The sequence below is a fragment of the Octodon degus genome, unplaced genomic scaffold, assembly GCF_000260255.1.
Source record: "Octodon degus isolate 3935 unplaced genomic scaffold, OctDeg1.0 scaffold00095, whole genome shotgun sequence".
NCBI lineage: Eukaryota > Metazoa > Chordata > Mammalia > Rodentia > Octodontidae > Octodon > Octodon degus.
In genome coordinates, this window is record NW_004524671.1 from 5,763,631 (window position 1) to 5,782,469 (window position 18,839).

Sequence of the window (18,839 nt, forward strand, 5' to 3'; positions counted from 1 at the left end):
TAGAGTATGTGTATGTATATATCCTAATGCATATGGCTAAAAATGAAAAATCATTTATGTAAAAAATGTTGTCAAAGAACCCTGTCAAAGTTCTGATAGTCATCACAAATCTGCTATGTTTGAACTATGTATGTTACGTCTTTCTCAGAAGGCTAACAATATACTATTCTGCCACTAGCACTAATTATGTTGTGTTTCTTAGAGCAACGGTTGATGGTTCTGCTCTGAAAGAGAAAAATGCTGTAGATTTAATAGTGATCAAGAAACTTTATGAAATCTTCTCTTTCTGAAGTAAGACTGTATTAATCACACTGTGTTCAAGCTTTAACAGCTGGTTTGGTGAAGCAGATATAGAATTCTCTGGAAAGTACAAAGTGCTTCAAACTACAGCTCCATGATGGCTTTTTTCTGATTGTTATTTGAAGAAGTGCTACACATAGGGACTTAAGGTACACCATATCTGTCTCAAATCAATCTAGACAAAGGCTCCCTAAGCCCTGGGCCACAGGCTGGTTCTGTTCCTGTCATGTCAGGAATGAGCTGTATGCTCTTTAGGTGAGCAGTGAATGAGAGAAGGCCCATCTGTGTTGACAGCTGCTCTCATCGCTTACCTTAGCACCTGACTCTGCCTCCTAGCAAAGCACTACAGCCTCAAAGCACTACAGCCTCACAAGAACATGAACCCTACTGCCAACTGCACATGGGACAGATTTAGGTTGTATAGTCTTCATGAGAATCTAATGTAATAATAGAATGTTAGCTGGAAATAAAGTACACAAAAAGGTAATACCTTCAAATCATCCCCAAACCATTCCCCTTCCCTATCCTTAAAAAAACTGTCTTCCATGAAACCAGTCCTTGACACCAAAAAGATCAGGAACTGCTGTTCTAGATAGACTCCAGCTTGTGATGGCTTGAATTTATGACTGTGCAGAACTGATACACATTTGGTAGAAACCATATGTTGAATTGGGATCTTTTCTCAGGCTAATGATAGTGGTCTGTACAATACTCTATGGTGATGATAGGCAGCAGCTAAAACCAACATCTTCTGGTCAGTCATGTGATCTTCATGGGGAACGGTCCTCACTCAACAATGAGCTGTGTTGCTAAGATTCTATAGGTTAGGTGCATGTATCAGGTGCATAACCATCAATCTTAAAAATATTTCAGTGTAATATATTCTACATTGTTATTTGAATAATTTTCAGCTAAAGAATTAGAAACTTTTTGGATAATCAATTGAACACTGGATCTATGATGGCATATATTTTCAGTTTACCCTGTGTTCACTGGAAGGTGAGAGACATTTATATAAAATATACCCTCATTAGTCACATACACTGTAGAACAGTATTTTTACAGCTGTCCTAAGCCTTCCAATTTCAGCCAGCAATTGACTAAAATTTCAAGTGATTAATTAATCACACCCACCTAAGTTTCAAGTTTCAAGTTTTCATTCTGTTAGAAAGATTCCAAGTGTAAAGTCATTAAAGAAGACCATCAAAGCTGGAAAGACTGAAATTATTCTACTATCACAAGAATAAGCCTTAAAAGATAATCTTACTCTAGAGGAATAACTTGACAAACCGATGTGGAAGAGGAATGGTTGGGGGAAGATTTGAAGGTATTACCTTTTTATATACTTTATTTCTAGCTAACATTTATCTGAAATACTTAGGGTCTGGAATAAACAAGACAGTTCAGCACAAGATAACAAAGAGATGGGGAAGTAGCTCTTCAGGATATTTAGAAACATGAACAGGAAGACAACCCTGTGCACTCCCTGCTACACATAGGTGCTAACATTTATGCACTGGGTCTCCCTGACCAGTTAACATGAAAAAGTTTCAAAAGAACCCTCAATCAAGGGAGTTAAACAATGTGGGATTATGTTCTTTTTTTTAATTTCAAGCATTTTCCAACATTGAGTTGTTAATTTGTCTTTGGCAGACAAAGCATACAAGAAAGGGACTTTCAACTATTAGTTGCAGGAAGGGTACGCAATAAGTCACTTAAAGGGTGGTTAATGATGAAGCATTTTCTTAAGTCATGAAATTATGGGGCTTTCCTAAGATTTAAGTTAATCAGGGCCCATTAGATAGCTCAGCAGACTAAAGTGCCTACTTTAGTACAGGGTCTACGGGGTCTCACTACACAGATTGGACTCCTAGTGATCCTCCTGTTTTCAGCCTCACAAGCACTAGGATTACAGGTGTTCCACCACACCCAGTCTCAGTCACCATCTCAGCATGCCCCAGGGGTGAGCCTGGCACAGCACGCTGGAGATTGAACCCTGGCTGCTGCGCTTTCCCTAAGCAGGCGCCTTAGTCCGCTAAGCTATCTGGCTAGACTCCTAAAGTCAGAGTAAAACTTAAGAGTAAGAACTGCACTGTAAACATTTGTGTTCACACATGAGTTTACCAAAGTACACAAAAGACTGAGACTGTGTAATAAACAACTGGGCCAAGCCCATATTATGAGGAACAAGGTACAAAAATGTGGAGAATGTACTGAGGTATACAGAAATACACTTTAAAGCCTAATTACCTTTAAGTAATAACTATATTGTACCAAAGAATAAGCATTCCAGAGAAACAGACTATTTGGTAAATATAAAAATTTGCAGGGGAAAGTATTTTAAGTCTATTGTACTTTCTCCAAAAACTTCATTAAGTGTAATAGTTACAGCAGTAATGATTATTTTAAAATTGATAACAATCTACCCTTTATCTTATAGTAAAGTCGCAGGTCTAATTTCTGATATTTTGTGGGTATAAGTGTATAAACATCAATCTTAAAAATATTTCAGTGTAACCTATTCTACATTGTATGAATAATTTTCAGCCAAAGAATTGGAAACTTTTTGGATAATCGATTGAATGCTGGATCTATGATGACAAGACAAAAAATGTGGAGGTTTTTCAACATGCTCTATTTTACATACACTTCAGTTAAGAAATTTTATTATCAATCTCACAGGGTTGCTTGTTACAAGGATTTCACTAGAAGGAACACATTAAGGTATCAGAGTAATATGAAATGGAGTTCAGTGACAGATTTTATTCATAGCAATTAGATACATATCACTGTAGATGTTAAACTATAATACAAATACATAATTGTATAAGGTAATACAAATTTTAAAATATGTATCAAAATTTGAACCTTTTTTTGATTTTATGTATTTGGTACAGGGTCTCACTTGGACTTGTAATGATCCTCCTGTTTCAGCCTTCCCAGCACTGGGATTACAGGCATGTGCCACCATGCATGGTCTCGGTGTCCCAGGGCAGGGCCAGTACAGCATGTGGTACCAGAGATCAAACCCTGGTCCTTGCACTTGCCTAGGCAAGCGCTTAGACTGTTGAGCTATCTCCACAGCCCTGAAGCTATTTTTTATGTAGCTCTTTGAAAAAACAAAACTATCATGTAAAACATACTGAAATGCCTAAAACTCCTGCAATCATCAAGTTAAAAAAAATATTTTACATCATCGTAGAGTAAAATACCTTTTAGTGCCAGCACAGTTCACCTGCGTGGGGCTAATGAGGTTCTGAACTCAGCAGGACCACTCATTCATCACCACTCAGCCTAAGTCAGGAACTCCGTTATCCCTCAGTTGAAAGCAGAGAAATGCAATATAGTCAGAGTGGAGCTCTTGAAGCTGTGAATTTGTTTATAAAATTTAAGTTAGGTTCAGTCCCCTAGAAAGTGACCACAATGAAGAAGTGGATCTCTTGTTTTCCATTCTGCCAGTAGACATGGCTGCATTCTGAGTAACTCAATAAGCATTTTACAGGTTTTGTGTTTTATTTGCACTAATGACATTGGAGGAAAAGCCAAGGAAGGAGAAAATATTTGATAATGAAATTATTTTGCCATCTTTTGTTTAGTGTTAAGATATGAAAAGTTCAAAAATCTTAATCACACACCCGGTATTACACTGCTGCTTTGATGCAGTGACCTTCTATCTGTCTCCCAAAAGACTAAATGGAACCACAGTACCATTGAACATACACCAGTCCATGTCAAGAAGGGGAGAAGGTGAACAGGTACCAGCTACTGGGTTTACATATTTGTGAATTTGTTTTGCTTGAACTTACTCTCCAGGGTAAATGATGACACTAGTGAGAAATTATTGTGTGATTCTAAGAGAAATTTTAGTGTTATGTTGACTTCCTTAGAATATGCCAGCTGTGAGGTAAATGTGCATTCTTAATTTAACAAAATTTTATTGCTTTCTTACCATGTGCCAAATAATGAACAAGGTGTAGGGTATAATGTTGGATGAAATTATTGAAAGAAAAAGTAAAATTTCAGGATATTCCATTGGACATAGTAGAATAAACATAAATGTTATTTAATGGGGGTAAGATAGAGATGTTTGAATTCTTTCTAACAAGGACAGTCAATGGTTTTATACTTTATTTTTTTTTAATTTGTGGCACCTAAGCCTAAAATGAAGATGCTTTATCTATAATGTAATTCAAATATTTTTTCCAGGGAATTTGTATTTTTTTTATTATTTTCAAAGAATCAGTTGTTCTTCCTTTAGAGGTATGGGAAAGTGGTTTTCTCCAAGACTACTATATTTTTAAAATTTTTTTATCTTACTCTATAGAAAATTTGACTTTTTAAGTTTGTGCTCAGTTTTATGCCTTTTAAATACCAGCACAATCAGCTACAGAACAGTTAGATAATTCTGTAGTTATTTTAGTGAGTATATGAAAAAGTGAACCAAAATCAGTAATCAGATAAATGCAGACTAAAACCATGAGATGCTGTCATAATAGTTATTTTAAAAGATAAACATTGATAAAGATGTACAGAAAAGAGAACTCTGTATACTGTTTGTAGGAATGTAAACCAATTATGGAAAAGAGCATAGAGAGTCTCCCCCCAAAAATAAATAACTGAATCTGAAAATTTATCCAGTGGAAAAGAACCATGACATCAAGGAGATAACTGTGTTCCTACATTCACTGCAGCACTGTTGACAAAAGCCAACTTGGAGAACAAATTCAAGTTTCTATCAACAGATGAACAGACAAAGAAAATGACATAATATATATATATATATTATATCTAATATCTAATATATAATTATAAATATATATAATATATTAGATATTAGATATATTATATATGACATACTATTTAGCTTTAAAATAAAATAATCCTGTCATTTACAAAAGTATGGATAAACCTGAAAGACATGAAATAAACTGGGCATAAAAGGTAAAATACTGCATGACATTACTTATTTGTGGAATCTATAAAAGTTGAACTCATAGAAGCAGAGAGTAGAAAAGTAGATTCCAGAGGCTGGGGAGGGGAGAGGAAGGATGAAAAGAGATTAGTCAAAGCACATAAGCTGCATTTAGGGTGTCTATGGTTTCACTGTATAATTTGTAAAGTTTGATTTTAAAAAATGTTATTATGTGAAGCCTGGATCAGGAATGAGAAGTTGCTGTATCGGATCCCACATGACCTTATGGTTGTAATCTCCTTGAAGCCCAAGTCTTTTCTGGGCAGGGGCATTGCAAAGGACTATGCCGGAAGGGCTGAACTGAACCCGGGGCTCTCAGCCTTAGTCTAGTATCTATCATTAATACAGACCTGTGACTTTGGATGAGCCAACATGGCCTCTTGGGGCTTTTATTTGACTGTAAAATGATACTATGAAGGAGGCAGACCCTCTATATGTTTGTTGTCCAGTGTTGAAATTTAAGGTTCAACAACCTCTAATTCACAGGAAGGAAGTTTTTATGTTACACAGTTTTTTATTATTGTTATGATCAAGAAATTTTTAAATCTGTAACAACCAGGTCAAATAACACTCAGTAATGGAACTCTCAGATTTCGTTTTACTGGAGTCCTTGGAAATGCCAACCTCTTGAGTACTGTGTTGGATCTGCCTTGTCATTCTTGCCTGGCTGCCTCCTGAAAGTGACACACTGGCCTCTAGCTAGCAAGCTTCTCCCTTGTGCTGGAGTTTGGGGCCACCCGCGGCATGTCTGCCCACCTCAGCTCTACAATGCATTCACTGGAGCAGAGAACATTAACTTTCTGAAAATGAAAAGGACAGAGAGAAGAGGAGCTGCTTATCAAATATGCACATTTCAGATGGAACTTCACACTCAGTAGAAAGATGTTAGATTGCTGTTAGCTCTCTGGAGCGCTCCTGACAATGTGTTATCAGGTCATGTTTGCATGACAGAGGCAGCCCAAGCAGGAAACATTAAGTCCTATGACTTCTAAGAAGGAATCAATCAAGTGAGCAGTATAGCTCCTGAAGGCTAATTTCACCTCCATAAGGTCTCGTTATCTCTGGCAGACATGAGGTTTGTCAGACTCATTTCAGTCTGCCCAGGTTCAGTGCTGCATAAGAAATTTTAATGAACTGACTCTGTAATATGTATGTGTAGTAGTTGATACATTATGTCAACTTGAGAAGTTTAGAACTATAATTGACTCATCAGAGAGCTAGTGTTCTTCCTTTGTAAACATCCTTATCCTATGCAAGAGGAAGCATGGACATTATGTAGTTCTACACCCCCTCCCTAGGGCATGGAAGGCCATCCTAGTGCTTGGAGGGCCCTCCCTAGAGTGACTCGGCACTTAAAAGACATATAAAGGGACTTGAGGAAGGTTGGCTGGTTCCATTTCCTCAGAGGAGTTCTGGTCTTCACAGTCAGCTAGGATGTGGTTTCCCGGCTTCCAGCACAGAGTCTTTGGCCTCCAACCATGGATCTTTCAGCCTTGCATCACAGACTCATCAGCCTCCTGATACAGACTTGCACAGAACACTGCAGTGAGCTCCAGACTTGACTGACTCCTTCAGTCTCGGGAGTGCAGACAACCTCTGCACACTTCCTCATCCAACTCTGTGGCTGACCGTCCTCATAGGCCAATCTTGTAATTTCTTATACATTTGTACATCTTGTGTTAATCTGTTCCTTGTGTTACATCTGTTCCTCTAGTAAAACCCTGAGTGATACATAATAAAAGATGATACTGAGATGAATTCATGAAAATGCAAGTCCTCATAAAATATGAACAATTACTTACAAGCTCCTTTGCCTACTTAGCTCATTTGAAATGTCCATTTCAGAGGCTTTTGTCTTGCTGTGATTCATTTGCAAGTTTGTTCACAGGCTTTCATCATCTTTAACCAGTTTAAAAACCAAAGAAACTACTCACAATCAAACAGTTCAGTGAGCCCTGCTTTGATGGAGGCAGACCCAAGGCCAACCAGAGATTAAATCTTCGTTTGGCTACAGATACACAGATGTCTTCTTGGGAGGAGGAAAGAAGTGGAAAGACTACTGGTGTATGCTGACTCCGTTGTCAGCATGCAGTGGCTCTGCAAAAGTCACTTGTCCTCTTCCTGCTAGTAATACTAATTATTTTTCATCTTCCAACTGCATGACCAGCATTGTTTTTCTTTGGAAACATTTTAAATGTGTCAGTAGATAGGTGTCAAGATCACAAATAGCCTTTTCAAGATGACCTTTTTGTGAACTAAATTTGTTGAAAGGAGAAGCAGTTTATGTACTGGTCTAGATAGCCTGGGATATTCCACAAACCACTAATAGGATTGTTGCCTTGCTAGCTGAGGGTTTGTACCTTGTGTCACCATATTCCTAGGCCCCGCTTTCAGGGCCTTTGCTTAGCAGATATTATTTCTTAATGTACCAAGACAGCATCTGTGGCTGGTTCAGGGCAAGTAAAATCCCTTTCCTGCATGTTCTGTTTCTAGAAATGAATATTTGAATCATATAGGAAACATAAGGATAATTTTCAAAATATTCACATACTTCTGACTCCAACGAATTTTAGTATTTTATCTTATTTGACTTAGATCTCTTATTTAAACAAATAGATGTTCATGATATATACAGTAGAAGAGTTCAGTGTTTGCTTGCATCTCATCTTAACTCCTTCCACAAAGACAGTGACTATTCTGAACCCAGCAAGTGAAATCCCCAAGCAGGCTTTAGTACAAAGAAAATTTGTATGTGTCTTTTAAAAGTAGTACATAATTCTGTTTTCAGGTCAGGTAAGTGATATCACACTAGATATGTATTTTTGTAACTTGATTTTTTTCTTATAGATTCATGTAATACTTATAGACTTTGGGTTGTTATATAAAATTTTATTGTGTTCATTCTTATATTTGCATTGGTATGATATCATCCATAATATTAATATGTATCAATTATGAAATTAGTTTCTTTCCAAAAAGAATTAGGACTTTTAGATAGTTTTTCACTTGTGAAGAGTTGAATGTTTAATTGTTGAGATAAAATTATATCAAGAATTACCTGACTGTGGCCCCAGTCACTGAGCCACCACCGAGGACTCAGCTGCCTCCCCCTTGAGCCCCCAGCTTCTGGCAATCTGTCCCCTCGGCACGCCTTCTCTTGCAGCCAACTTCCGCAGACTGTTTCCATCGAGGAAAAGAAATTGTATCCAGAACCTCCATTCTTTCTACCCCTTTGCTGATGCTAGTAAGGGTGATGACCTGCTTCCCGCTGGCACTGAGGATTACATCCATATAAAAACCCAACAGAGAACATCTTGGTTGTTTCCAAGATTTGGATATCACAAATTGTGCTGCTATAGACATAGGCACACATATATCACTATGGTATGATGTTTTCAGATCCTTCGGGAAAATTCCCAGTAGAGGAATAGCTGGTTTAAAGGGGATTTCCAGTCCAACTTTTCTAAGGAGTCTCCGCACTGACTTCCATAATGGTTGCACCAGTCTACATTCCCACCAGCAATGGAGAAGGATTCCTTTTTCCCCACAGCCTTTCAACATTTGTTGTTGGGTGATTTCTTTATGATAGCCATTCTTTCTGGGGTGAGATGATGTCTCAATGTGGTTTTAATTTGCATTTCAAGGATGGCTAGTGATGTGGAGCATTTTTTCATATATTTGCTTCTTTAATTTCATCCTCTGAGAAGTGTGTGTTCATCTCAGATGCCCATTTCTGGACTGGGTCATTAAATTTTGGGGCCCTAGTGTTTTTTAGTTCTTTATAAATTCTAGAGAGCAGACCTTTGTCTGAGTACTTATTTGTCATGATTTTTTCCAAACTTGTGTGTTATCTTTTCACTTTGTTGGTAATTTCTTTTGATGGGCAAAAACTGCTCAGTAAGAGCAGGTCCCAGTTGTTAATTCTTTCAAGTGTTTCCCGTGAGATTTGATTTTTGTTCATGAACTCTTTGCCTGTGCATATGTCTTCAAGAGTTCCTCCTACTTTCTCTTCCAGGAGATTTAGTGTCTCTGCTTTAATGTTTAGATCTTTAATCCATTTTGACTTTAGCTTAGTGCATGATGATAGAACTAAATGATGGAACTAAACAAAAAAGGGGCTGTAGATGAATGTCCATTTTGTATCTGTGTATTCAAAATGGTTAGGATAGATATATAGTTACATTCTCTTAATGAATAGAGGGATTTGTTGTAATAGTGTTTGTAAATAGGATATCATGTCTGCATCTTGTACAGCAAATAACCACTAGGAAGAGAGTATGCAATGTGTTAATTATTGAAACTGTCCTACCAATTTGATTAGAAACTGAATCATTGCTATTTGTCTCTCAGTAAAATTATGGAAAAAAATAAAAAATAAAAATAAAAAAGATAGAAGAAATAAAAAAGCAAAAAGGAGATAAGGGAAATCACATTTTTAAAAATGAAAACTATAGCTTTAAGGAAAAAAAAAAGAATCCAACAGAGAAATGGCAGGAAGACCCTCACCACCATCCAAGAGATCGCTGATGATTATGATAAAAAGAAATTGTTGAAAGCATTTAAAAAGAAATTTGCCTGCAATGGTACTATCATCGAGCATCCAGCATATGGAGAAGTAATCCAGCTCCAGGGTGACCAGCACAAGAACATATGCCAGTTCCTGGTAGAGATCAGACTGGCCAAGGACTATTAGCTTCAGCTGAAGATTCATGGGTTTTAAGTGCTTGTGACTCATTGAAGTTTATGTGAGGATTTCCTTGCAATGAGTAGAATGCCCCTTCAGTCCCTGGTCATGAGTTTAAAAACCTCACAGCTTATATAATGTAACCATTGGGGTCTGCTTTCACTTGGACTCATGTAACTCCTTCATACAACAAACTGAAAAGAGTTTGGAAGTTCCTCATTTGAATGGAGCTCATGCACTGGGCTGTGGGCAGCGTGTGGCTGGAACTGCAGTCCCAAGATGTTTCAGCAGAGCCCTGAGACCTGAGACAGCTATGTCTGGCCAGGAGCTCCCCCTACACAGTCCCTGCCCCCTAGGAGAAGGTCCCCACCTGAGCAGCCCTAGGGACCTAGGAGAGCACGGGGTGAGCTGGCAGCATGGCTGCACCACTAGTGGGACCCTCTGGAGTCCAACCTCACCAGGTGACAGAACTGGGTCACCCTCCCTCCAGCGAGGTGGTAACATGCCCAGCTGGCTGCCCAGGTCATTGGACCAGATGGCCTAGCTAAGGGACACCACGCCCCTGCACAAGAGCTCAGCCTGGAGCAGTTAAACTTCTGACAAGGGAGCATCGACCTGAGCTGGCTGCAGAGCTTGCAGCCCACTCACAGCAGCTGCCCCACACCGTGTGAAGTAACAGACTGGGTTTGGTTTTCTTTCTCCCTTCTGGTTTTGATGTTGTGTGATGTATTTAAGCCCTTATTTAAATAAAACTTGTTTTCAGAAAAAAAAAATTATCTGACTGTTATGCTAATATATAATACATTTATAGTACATAAAGACTACATTCATCTTTGTGAATTGGTACATGTGCAAAATGCATCTTAATTCTTTTTTCATCTCTTTCCACACTCCTTACCCACACCCCCATCTCTTGATCCTCCTTTTTACAAAAGATCCATCTCCCTATTTCTTGTAATTTATCTTTTATTTTGCTCTTAGAGTTTTATTTTATATTTTGAGTTTCTCATGTAAGAGAAGTCATGTGATACTTAAGTTGGTGTGTCTGATTTATTTCTCTTAACATTAGAGACTCCAGGTACATAGACACAATATTGCAGGGAGTGCTCCTCAGTACTTGTGGAAGAGTTCTTTGGAGTGTGTAACTAGAAGTGGAGGAACTGGGGCAAATGGTGTGCACACCTCCCACGTTGACTAGAAAAGCCTCTGATGTACAGGTAATTGTATGTTTAAAGACTACTTGGAGCAGGTGAGAAGTCTTTTCCCCGTGTTTACAAGTACTGTTTACTCAGTCCTTTAATGAATATTTCCTGAATCATTCTCATATGCCAGTCACCATTCCATGTGCTGAACCCTGCAAGGAAAAATGAAAGATTCCTACTTTCATAGAATGGATTCATCATATTTTCATTCTTTTATCATTTCCATGCATGATATGATAGATTTTAGTTGTTTCAGCTTGTATATATCAGCTCTGAAGTAAATATTTTGTATATTTTCTGCAAGCTGTGAATTGCTTATTTGTATATTTGATGATTTTCATATATTGAGAGTAATTTTCTTATTGATGTGTAAGTTTTCTTCGTTTGTATTCTAGACTGTTTTCAGCTATGTAACTTACAAATATTTCTTCCCACCAGTAACTAATCTTAACCTTTGTTTATGTTGTCATTATTGAATAAAAGAATTTGATATTCACTTAATTGATTTTATTAGTCTATTTGTAAAAGGGTTATGTTTTGTGTTTAGGAAAACTCTCCAGTAGAATAACTTTCAGCATATGAATTTTTTTCACTTATAGCAATCTCTATTTTTATTTTAATTTTGTTTCATTATATATTTATTTATATATATTTAAGTATTGATTTATTTATTTGGCACAGGGTCTCACTACGCTGCTTGGACTTGTAGTGCTCCTCCTATCTCAGCCTTCCTAGTGCTGGGATTACAGGCATGTACTACCATACCGGTTTTGGTGGCTGGCATAGCACAGGGCCAATATGGCATGTTGTACTGGGGATCAAACTTGGGTCCTTACACTTGCCAGGCAGGCACTTAGACCAAAGATCTATCTCCTGGCCCCTCTTTCTATATTTTTTTAGATTAGTTTTTAATTCAAATTTCTCACTTACCGAGTTGAGCAATCTACTCAATCATTTAAATCTTGCTAATTTTAAAATAAATGTATTCATTTCATGTATGTACCTGAAAGCAATATATTTTATTAGTATTCATCCTTAATATTTTTAACCATTATATTTTAAAATTGCCTTATTGTATCCTCATTCACACAAAGAAGTGTAAAATCTTGGGTGTAAAATCTTAAGCCGATATATTTTTCCTTCTGCACCTAAAAACAATTGCTCCAGTGATTTCGGACATCTGTTACTGTGTTAAGGTCACTGTTTGTCAGTCTCTATAGGAAATGAAGTTTTATACATCATTTTTCACTTTTCTGATGTATCTCAATTTATAGTTACATTTATGTTCTTCTTGACTTTTAGAAAAAAAATAGATCTGAAAACTTTTTTATTGATTGATCTAAGCTGAATAGCCCTAAGGTTTGATCTTTCCAATATGACTTTTTGTCATATGAGTGGATATTGGGAATTGAACTCAGAACCGTATGCTTGCTAGGCAAGCGCTGTGCTAATGAGCTATATCCCTGGCCCTGTCATTTTCTTTATATTCTTTGGTTAAGATTTCTATTAGTTTTATTTTATTTTTTTCTTTTTCTTTTTTTTATTCAATAGCACAATTTTATTCAAGAATATTGTATCTATATAGCACTTTTTTAAATAATAAAATACTTTAATGAATCATGTTTTTCCTTGATGTATGCTTAATACCAACAGTTTTCTTTTGCTTTTGTCATGAAAATTCATTTTTTTTTTAGGTCTCTGGTTTTTTTTTAAGTCAACAGAAAATGGAAATATACTTTTTAAAGTTTCTTATACTAGGAGAAGATATCATACAATGTCTTTTTAGATAAATTGTAAGTTAAAGATACAGTATAAATCTTACAATAAAAATTAAGATTAAGCAATATTCAGAAAATTAAATGTTTCAAAACAATTGAACTAAGAAAAAGTTTTCATGATAGCAAAGAAGTACTAAGAGTACAATATAAGATAAATACTGGAATGGCAAATAAATGACCAGCACTTCTAACAGTATGAGGATAGGATATCGCACAAAGTTCTAGTGTGTTGTGGACATGCATAATGACCGTAACAGTTACAGGTGGCTAGGCGTCACTTGTGGAACTGAGCTACAGCTATTTCTCTGAAATCCACCCTGTAGACTCAAGTGGAATCATGACCCATAGGGTGGAAGAGAAGTCCATTTGTAGAGTGTGCTGATGGAAATATTCTGCTGCTGAATACAAAAGAATAACTGAAAGACTACTACTATATACCTCTCATTCTCCTCTGTTTGCCCTATTTGGCGGGTTCTTTCCATTCTCATTCATGGGGCTGTGATCAATTTGCCCCCTCTCTAGAACATCATTTAGTAGTCTGTGTAGGCTTGGCTTTGTCATCATGAAATTCTTTAGTTGTTCTTTGTTATGGAACTATTTCACTTCTCCGTTATATTTGAAAGATAGTTCTGCAGGATAGATCAGTCTGGGTTGGAATTTGTTTTCTTGCAAGACTTGAAGTACTTTGCTCCATGCTCTTCTTGACTTGATGGTTTGTGAAGAAAAATCTGCCATTATTCTGATGGGTTTTCCTTTAAATGTGATCTGTTTCTTTTCTTTAGCGGCTTTTAGTATACTGTTCCTATGCTGAATTTCTGGAATCTTGATTATTATATGTCTGGGTGTGGTTTTCATTGGATTGATATTATTTGGAGTTCTATATGCTTTGGTTACAGGATTGTCAGATTGTTGCCCCATATTTGGGAAGTTTTCTGCTATTACTTCTGCCCATATTCTTTTTATATCATTTGTATTGACTCCTTCCTTCTCATTGATGCCTATTAGTCTCACATTGTTCATCTTTGCATCGTCTTGCAGGTATTGAATTATTTTTTCCTGCATCCTAGTTGTTTTAAAGAGATCTTTTCTTACTTTTTCACTAGCTGCAATGGTGTCTTTCAGGTCAGAAAATCTATTTTCACTTTCCCTCAAACGGTTTTGCCAGTTTGTGATTGAGGTTTTAATTTTCTGCATATCACTTTGAACCTGTTTCATAGTTTATATTTCTTTTCTAAATTGTTTATTCAGGGTTTCCATCATTTTTATATTCTCCTCTATTTTTTTTATCAGTGTATTCTTTAGAAGTACTTAGTACTTCTTTGATTATAGTTACCACTACATTTTTAGTTCCGAAATTATTTCTTCTATACCTTTCTGCAGTTGATTCTTTACTGTCAATGCTATTATTTCAGAGATATCTGGTGTGTGATTTCCAGTTTCCTCAGTGCTAGTGTCTTCTGCATTTGTACTGGGTGGACTCGGGGCCTGAAACTGCATTTTGTTCCTTCTCTTTGTCATTTTGTATACCACTGTCTTCTGACCTTTGGTGTAGAGCTTAGATAGAGTTATTACCTTAGCACCAGGTCCGGATCTACGAAGTTCAGATTTCTCCAGGTGGGTGTTTGGTTCTGACTGTGTGCTCCACTTCTTTCTGCTGCAGGCATTAGAGTTGAACCCTTTGTGTCTCTCTGGCAAGATGTTCTGCTCCTGAATCAGCTGGGTGGGTCTTGCCTCTAGCCTCTTTGCAGGGAGTTCTGCTGAAGAGTTCTGTGCTGGGCCTGCAGCCTGGGTCAAATGAGGATCCACAGGCCCTGGGTCATCTCATTCACTCACCAGGCCTGCACTCTGGGTCTATTCAGGATCCCGCAGGCCTTCAGTCATCTCACTCACTCGCCGGGCCTGCGCTCTCAAGATTTCTATTAGTTTTATACTTGCACTTCTCAACTTCATTATGTTTTTGTCCCAATGTATGTTCCAATATATTCAAATTTTTATTTTGTTTTCTTTTTATATCTTTGCTATTACTTTTATCTGTTCACTTATTGTTCCATCTTTTGTTCTATTGTTTTGAATATATCAATCAAGATTACTTTAAAATCTTAGTCTGTTAACCTGGATTGCTTTTGATCTGGACCAGCTGTTCATCTGCTTTTGTCTTTCTTCCTGGTTATTTGGCACAGAGTCATGTATTTTTGAATGTCCAGTAATATTTCTGTTGTATGTTGGGCATGGTGTACAAAAAAGAATCTATGTCATGTTGTTTTTCAGCACAGTAAGCTATGGTTTTGAAGAGATTCAGTTTACCTCCACTTTGCTATTCTCAGTGCATGATACTCTAAGACTTTCAATGAACATTCGGTGGGCCTGTGTTTTCTAGGCCTCTGGAGATGAGGAAGGACTGGAAGATTTAGATCCGCTCCCTAGAGGTCTTTGGATCAGTTCTCTAGCAGCTTTCCCCAAAATATTTTTGAGAGTGAAATCAGACGCAGATAATAACTATGAACACAGTAAGTGAAGACCTCCACAAGTGTAGTCTCTGCTTTGTCGTGTTTGGCTTCCTGCAGTGCTAAAGTGACCGCATCTGATGCTAAAGTGTGGATGTTGTTTGCATTGGAGAGGACCCTGTAGAGGGACTTGATCTGTGATGTGATGGTTTGTGGAGGTAGAAGGACAGTAAAAAGTTGGGGCTTCAGGGGGTCCTCAGGTATGAGGGTGTGCCCTGAGCAGGAATGACAGCACCCCAGTTTCTCTCTGGATCCCTGTTTCATGCAATCTTTCTTTTTGTTCTGCCATCTACCACAAGGCATTCCTCAGAGCCAAGCGAGTGCTAGTGCTTCACTCGTGGAGCATCAGAACTTAGAGATGCATCAACTCCTTTTCTTTATAAAGTTAACTTGCTTCAAGTTTTGGTTATAGTAACGAAAAATGGACTAGCAGAGTTGGGCTCTGAGACCCCATAACACATTTGTAGTGTTTTTGAGCTAATCATAGTTTTTGAAAATTATACCAGTTATTGGTATTTTAAGGGTCAACAATTGGTAGCCCCATTCTGTACTCTATTTGATTATTTAATTCTTATCCGACACTTTCTACTGTTAAGAATTAAGTTAATATTTCTACTGTATATTTAGGGAGCATTGAGTAAGCTGCTTCCTGAAAGTCTTACTTAGTAAGGCATAAACATAGGATTTGAAAGGAAAAATTTCTGACTCCCAGACTTTCATCTGAAGACCATTAGACTATACTTTTTTAAGAAGTGCAATTGTATTCTTGACTCATGTTCCATGACTTCATTTTCATTTTAAACATTTTCTGTTTCATTTTAAAATGTCTCTGAAAGTAGTTGCTTATATTTGCTTTTTGCAAGTGTCTGCTGCCTTATTTCTTGTAACTTAACTTCTATCCATTTTACTTCATTGAGCTATTTTGAAGAGGAATCACTCTTTGCCTATTCTTTGTTGTATATGGTAATATATGATTTTTAACTTTTAGTTGAAGCATAATGCACTAATGTGGAGTCTCATAAAATCATGTAAACACTAAATTCAATGAATTGTTACACATGAGCATCCTTGTGTTTTAAACATTAGAACATGTTCATGTCCTGAGAGTCTCCCCAATGCTCCTTCCCAAACAACTCCCTTTCTTCCACCAAGTTTCCCACTGTTGCAGTTCTTTGTACACTAGATTAGTTTTTCTTGCTGTTAAACTTGATATCGAAATGTAGTGGACCCCTCGTTTATGAAATCACATCTAAACAACTTGGGTCGTGCCCAGAATTTTAGCTTTAACCTATGACCGAGCCTTGCTTCTTTTGTTCACCAATTTAAGAATCATTGGTGTTGTCATGTAGATGTGTAGTTTACTTTTGGTGCTTTTTAATGTTCTATTGTGGACTCAGGAGATAGTTGCATAGTAGTGCATATCTTTAATCCAAGCCCTGGGGAGGGTGAGATAGGAGGATTAGTATGAGTTCAAGCTGCATAGCAAGAACCTGTACCAAATATGTAAATAAATTTTTTAATTTAATATTTTATTGTATAAATACATAAAATTTATTTTAGCAGCTTTTTAATTTATTTTTAATTTCATATACTTGGTACAGGGTCTCACTACATAGCTTGGACTTGTAGTGGTTCTCCTGTCTCAGCTGTACCAGCATTGGGGTTACAGGTGTGTGCCACTATGGCCGGACTCGGTGGCCAGCTCTCAGCACCCCCAGAAGCAGGACTGGTGCAGCATGGGATACCCAGTCCCTGCACTTGCCTAAGCAGGTACTTAGCCTGCTGAGCTATCTCGCCGGCCTTTAACAACTTTATTAGGACTTAATTGACATATTAGAAGCAATATATGTTTTAGTATATAGTTTGTTAAATTTTAACATACATGTACATGCATAAAACTACCACTACAAACCAAAATAATGAACGTATTCAGCATGCTTCCAAATTTCTTAGTGTGTCTTTCTAAAATTCCCATTAGTATACATTGCCCTGCACCCCAAAAATCTGTGATCCGCTTATTATTTATACTTTACATTTTCAAAAATTTGTGTAAATGCATTATACAATGCTTATATTTTTTGAATCTGGCTCTATTATAGGTCACTTAGGATTCATTACAAAAACACCATTTCTGGTTTTTTTTTTTTTTTTTTTTGAGCTATTCCACTTTATGGATATATTAGATTTACTTGGTCATTCATCTACCGATAGACATTCGATTAATTTTCAGTTCTTGACTTTTGCAAATAAGGCTGCTGTACACATTTATATAAGAGTATAAGGACATGAAATTTATCTTGGGAAGTATCTATGAGTAAATAGGTTGTATTCCAAGAGTATATTGATTATTTAACAAATTCCAATCTGTTTCAAATACTTAGATACTCAATCATTTTAGTTTTAGACGTTCTAACAGATATATATTTTTTATTCCAATTTCTTTCTTCCTTCATTCCTTTCTTTCTTTCTTTTTCTTTTCTTTCTTTCTTTTTTTTTTTTTCTTTTTTCTTTTTTTGTATGTTAGGGAAGGGCCTGCAGGGTGTTCAGGGTCTCACTACTAGATTGGACTCATAGTGATCCGCCCGTTTACAGCCTCCCAAGAGCTGGGATTACAGGCATGCACCACCATGCCCAGTCTCAACTGCCTCTCAGCACACCCTGGGGGTGGGGCCAGCACAGCAGGCCTAGGGATCGAACTCCTGGTCCCTGAGCCTGCTTATAGGCACTTTAATCTGCTGAGCTATTTGGCCAGCCCTCCAGTTTCTATAGCTGATGAATAGTTGGATTCCAAGATTACTATCAATCTAAAAACAATGTTTCTAAAAATAATTTGTGAGCTGAGGAGATAACTTGGCAGTCTAAACACCTGCCTGGCAAATGGACCAGAGTTCAATACCCAGTCCCACATGCCATGCCGGCCCTGGAATGTGCCAGCCACCAAAACTAGGCATGGTGGTGCACACCTGTAATCCCAGCAATGGGGAGGCTAAAACAGGAGGATTAGGATTACTACTAATCCGAGCTGCATAGTGAGACCCTGTACCAAATAAATTTAAAAATACTAATAATACTAATACTAATAATAATAATAAAATAAAAATAATGTGAGGATTTCTTTATGACTTTATGATATGGAAAGATTTCTAAACTTAATGTGAGACCTCCTAATCATAACAAAAGACTATTACACTGGTAAATATTCATACAATATTAAGGACTTTTCATAAAAAGAAATTCTAGTCATTAAAATTAAAATACATTGGTCCTAGCCCAGGTCCGGTGAGTGTGTGGAGAGCTTCCTGCTACCCTGCGCTGGCGGGACCAGTCCTGCCCCAGGTACAGCATAGGCAGGACACTCTCCCACCCCCTCAGGCCACCCCCCACCACTCCACCTTACCT

The 18,839-nt window shown here is 37.3% G+C and overlaps 1 pseudogene; it reads left to right on the forward strand.

Moving 5' to 3' along the window:
• The first annotated feature begins 6,342 nt into the window (after positions 1–6,342).
• Positions 6,343–9,992, forward strand: LOC111818564 (annotated as a pseudogene).
• The last annotated feature ends 8,847 nt before the right edge of the window (positions 9,993–18,839 follow it).